Below are 6,000 nucleotides of genomic sequence, written 5' to 3' on the forward strand. Positions count from 1 at the left end.
TTCTCTATCTCTTCGTCAGTCTTGGGACACATAGACTTGGATAGAGAGACTCCATGACACATAGGTAGATGTCCTCTCTTGGACTCATCCATTGAAAACTTTTTCAATATAGTGTCGATGTAGGTAGCTTGAGTAAGTCCTATCATTCTCTTAGATCTATCTCTATAGATCTGTATCCCTAGAATATAGGACGCCTCACCCAAATCCTTCATCGAGAATCTACCTGACAACCATATCTTTGTTGACTGCAACATCCCTACATCATTCCCAATGAGTAAGATGTCATCAACATAAAGTACTAAGAATGTCACAGCATCCTTAACTACTTTCTTGTACACGCACGGTTCCTCCGGGTTCTTGATGAAATCAAAGTCCTTTATTGTTTCATCAAATTTCTGGTTCCAACTTCTTGATGCCTGTTTGAGACCATAGATCGATCTCTGAAGCTTACATACCTTATGCTCGCTTCCCATGGATGTGAATCCCTCGGGCTGCATCATATAGATCTCTTCCTTAATGTTTCCATTAAGGAATGCAGTCTTCACATCCATTTGCCATATCTCATAGTCATACCATGCAGCAATGGAAATAAGGATTCTTATGGACTTGAACATTGCGACTGGTGAAAAAGTTTCATTATAGTCAACACCTTGTATTTGAGTGTAACCTTTTGCAACCAATCGTGCCTTGTAGGTCAGTACCTTACCATCAGGCCCAAGTTTTCTCTTGTAGATCCATTTACACCCTATTGGAACAATTCCATCGGGAGGATCTACTAAAGACCAAACTTGGTTTGTATGCATCGAATCTATTTCCGACTGCATAGCTTCAAGTCATAAATTCGAATCCGCATCAGAAATTGCTTCCTTAAAGTTTCTTGGATCACATCCAATGTCGGGTTTACTTTGATCCCCTTCAAGAAGAAGACCATATCTAATAGGAGGCCTAGAAGTCCTCTCGGATCTTCTAGTAATAGGCGTGTCTTGTGATGATTCTTGAGGTATAGGATCGTTATTTTGTATCTCGGGTTCTTCTCGAATTTCTTCGAGTTCCATCATCTTGCCTTTCTTATCCAATAAGAACTCCTTCTCCAAGAAGGTGGCATTCCTTGAAACAAACACTTTTGTTTCAGTAGGATGATAGAAATAATATCCGATTGAATTCTTCGGATATCCTACAAAATAACATAAGGTGGATCGACTATCCAACTTATCTCCCACTGTCTGCTTCACGTAAGCAGGACATCCCCAAATCCTCAAGTACGAATACTTAGGAGCTTTGCCATTCCATAACTCGTATGGTGTTTTGTCCACTGCTTTAGTGTGGACGTTGTTCAACAACAATACCGCCGTTTCAAGAGCATAGCCCCAAAACAAAGGTGGGAGCTCAGTGAAGCTCATCATAGATCGAACCATGTCCAACAAGGTTCGATTGCGATGCCCCAAAACACCATTCAGCTGAGGTGTCATAGGAGGAGTCCACTGAGAGAGAATCCCATTCTCTTTTAGATAATCCAAGAACTCGGTACTTAAGTATTCTCCACCTCGATCTGATCGAAGTGCTTTAATACTCTTACCTAGTTTGTTTTCTACTTCAGCCTTGAATTCTTTGAACTTTTCAAATGATTCAGACTTATATTTCATCAAATATAAGTACCCATACCTAGAATAATCATCAGTAAAGGTAATGAAGTAGGTGTGACCAAATTTTGTACCAATACTAAATGGTCCACAAACATCTGTATGGATCAAATCCAATAGATTTTGACTACGCTCTGGCTTCCCTTTGAAAGGAGATTTAGTCATTTTTCCTTTGAGGCAGGACTCACAAGTAGATAGAGAGTTAATATCAGACATATCAAACATGCCCTCTCCCACTAGCTTGTTTATCCTCCTTGAAGAAATATGACCTAGCCTAGCATGCCAAAGGTTTGCCGGGTTTTGATTATCAATTTTCCTTTTATTTGTTGTTACCGATTTATCAACATAATTAATTGGAACGTCTTTTAATTTTAAGTTATATAGATCATTTTCAAGTTGTCCACATCCAATTAAACATTCATTCTTGTAAATATTGCAAATCCCATTCACAAAATTGCAAGAAAAACCATATCTATCAAGCATAGAAATAGAAATAATGTTTTTAACCAAATCTGGCACATATAAAACATCTCTAAAAAATAACTTAAAATCATTCTGCAAAATTAAACAAATGTCTCCCACAGCTTTGGCTTCAACTCGAGAACCATTTTCGAGCCTCAGCTGGGTCTCACCCATCCTAAGCTTGCGACTTCTTGTCATCACTTGCAAATCATTGCAAATGTGAGATCCACATCCGGTATCCAATACCCAAGAAGTAGTATTAAGTGAAACATTTATTTCAATATAAAACATACCCTTCGCAGTTCGCAACTGCTCGAGATATTCCTTGTAGTTACGTTTCCAATGACCGGGTTTCTTGCAGTGATGGCAAATATCCTTGGATTTTTCCACTTTTGAAGCCTTTGTCTTGTTTTTCTTCTCGGATCCGGTTTTCTTGGATGGGGCAGAACGTTTCTTACCCTTTGTACTTGGCCCCTTCTTAGCAGAAGAAGAGGAGCCCACCAAGAGAACCGGTTTATCCTTCTTTAAAGTAGCTTCATAAGTTACAAGCATATTGACCATCTCTTCAAGGGAGACCTCTATCTTGTTCATATTGAAATTCACCACAAAACCGTCAAACGATGAAGGAAGAGAGAGAAGTAATAAGTCCACATTGAGTTCATGCTCCAATACCAATTCAAGCATTACCAACTTTTGAATGAGCCAAATCACGCGTACCCCATGATCACGGACCGAAGTCCCTTCACGCATGCGACACGTCATTAACTCTTTTACAGTAGCGAACCTTTCAGCTCTCGATTGAGCCCCAAAAAGTTCCTTGAGTTGTGCGTGAATGTCAGCAGCATTCACGGTATCCTCAAATCGCCTCTGGAGTTCATCAGACATCAAAGCTTGCATATAGCATTTGGCCTTGATATCATGGTCCCACCATTTATCAAGTTTGGCCAACTCTTCCGGACTTATATCAGCTGGTGCTTCCTTCGGAGGAGATTTTTCTAACACGTAGAACATCTTCTCCGATGTCAAGACAATCTTCAACTTATGGAACCATTCCGTATAGTTTGCGCCAGTTAGTTTGTTTTGTTCGAGAATAGAGAATAGTGGATTGCGCGAATTTATCTTAATGAAATACTGAAAAGAAACAGACAATAATCAGTGATTGTTTAATTAATTTACTAAGACATAAAATAAGGCGAAATTTATTTTATGAATCTCACTCCCACTATTTTAACGATTTCACTACCCTCTAGTGAAAACGAGAAACATTTTCTTTAGTAGGAACATGGAGTCCAATTGATAAACTATAGTCCCGAATAATATCAGCCAACTATAATTTTCAAAAGGTAGAATCCAATTGCTTCCAAAGCAACCTCCATGTTTTTACCTCATGTCCAATAAGGGCCCAATAATATGACGCCATTTATTGTGACACGTCAAGATGACCCATCAATATTAAGTTGTGATGGACGGTCGCCATGTGGATCCCCAATAATATGAGCCAATCCCATGGGAGTTCCACCCAACTTACAACATGTGTCGATCCAATGTACAGCTTTCTGACGAACGGGCCCCCCAATAATATGAGTCGGACCGTATCCGCGGGTAGCACCTCATACATTGATCGTTGATGGAAGGTAGGATTATTTAAACAATATTTAAATGCCCTTTTGTTTATCTTGATATCAATTTTAAATCATATTTAAAATGAGGGATTTTAATTTCGAAAATTTGTCTCATAATTTAAAATTTGTATGCTTGCGGGATTCATACAATTTAGTCTAAACATGCATACAATAATAACATCATATATTATTTTAGGATGATCGATTCCAATACTAATCGACCCGTGGTTGCCAATCACGAGTCTAAGTCCAATCCTAGGTAATATGCAAGTATGCAATGCAATCCTATTACATTGAGCTTCCAATTTACATTTCTTCGGTCTTTATTGTCTGCTGGGCCCACCTTTGTCTTCAAATCTTCATCTCCCACTAAGTCTAAAATTTACAATAAATTTCGATGACAAGCAGGGGATACATATTTAAGGGGTGGGAACGGGCCATAAATCAGGCCCACTTTTATTACATATGACAATTTATATTGGGCCATAAACTAGGTCCATTAATAAATCCAACAACAATAATTAAAACCAAATGTAAACAACCTAATATACACCTATAATATTGGTCATGACAATCGATCATCCTTATCCAATAATATTTAATTCAAAAATTAATTTATTGGATATCATGCAATGACAATAAATATAAATAGATAAAATCATATTTCATACATAAAATCTTATCTTATATATAAAATCATATTTTATCTATTTTATCCATAAAATCATATTTTACATATAAAATCCAATTTTATACATAAAATCATATTTTATTATCAATTGTACCAAAATTATTAATTTTATAAAATATAATTTAATGGATAAAATTTATAAATTTTTCAAAAATTTAAATTTATCCAAAAATCAATTTTTAAAATTTCGGACTCAAACAATTTGATCCGATGCCTCGTGGACCAATCAAAAACAATTTTCAATCGGACCAAAAACTGAAATTTCAAAAATTTCAAAAAAATCAAAAAATTAAATTTTAAAATTTTCCGGACTGCCTGGGACAATCCCGGGCAGCCCGGCCTCCACATGGGACAGGGCTGCCCACGTGGAGATGGGCAGCGTCGTGCGCTGCCCTGGGCAGCGACGATCGCTGCCCGATTGCCCTGGAATTTAATTTCAAATTTTTGTTTTATTTTTCTGAAAAATCGAGGCCGGTACAATCGAATAAATTTTAATCGTAAAATCCGAGAACAACCTGGCTTTGATACCACTGTTGGAACACGGTCGTTCTCCAGATCAAAAAGAAAGTGATACCTGGTGCAGCGGAAGTTTTAAAAATTTTATATGGAAAGATTCCATATCATGGGTATCAAATTCCTACGACTAAAATTGATAACATAAAATTTAAACAATATAAATTTTACCTTAAAATCTCGAAGCGAGATTATGGACACCAACAGATTAAACTACTCTTGTTGTATATCCCAGGAACTGATGAACGAACAATTCTTCAATCAGGTCCACGAACAGAAATTTAATCCCTCTGACAGACTGCACTAGAAAGTCTATCAGAATTTTCTACGATGAGATAGAATAGATATGATCTGTTAAATCAGTCTGCAAATTCAAAAATTCACAGACTGAATTTTCGAACACTGTGAGGGAAGGGGGCGGCCGAATTCTAGAGAGGAGGCTCTCTAGGTTTTCGAAACTATGACCTGTTGTTTTTAATTTCTGCACTGCAATAACTTATTTATAATGTGGGCTGCTAACAGCTTAGGGCCCATTAGTCATAAGTTCAAGCCTGACAAGCAAAGCCCGCATGTTCAGAAATTAATATAAAATTCATCGTGACTCAGATTGATAAACCAATTTCACCAATGTGCACAGAAACCATTTCTGCATCTTTTAAAGTCAAGATAAATTTTCTGAATCCAAATTCAGTGATTTCAAAAAATGTCCATCACTATGTCATTTTAGGAAATCTTACTCCCTCTATTCTTAAATAAGAAGTCTCACTTCTTTATTCACTAAATTTAACTCTTTAAATTTAATTATCTCAACGGGGATTAGAAATCCATTACTTGTGTGACCCTCAATGGTTCAGGAATACAGCTAGCCGTGGGCTCACAACTCCTTGTGACTCGGAACAACAATTTCCGACTTACCCAACGAATCATGGTAAGAGCGCCTAGCAATATCGCCCCATGATTCCCTAGGTATCACTGATAGTTCCTACAAGATCCAATAGATTTTTGTTAACGTACAGTATGGTCCCTTCATCCATATATCCCGACCGAATCAACAACCATTGGTAAATCGAGA

Source organism: Henckelia pumila, chromosome 3 (assembly GCF_033568475.1).
Source record: "Henckelia pumila isolate YLH828 chromosome 3, ASM3356847v2, whole genome shotgun sequence".
Lineage (NCBI taxonomy): Eukaryota > Viridiplantae > Streptophyta > Magnoliopsida > Lamiales > Gesneriaceae > Henckelia > Henckelia pumila.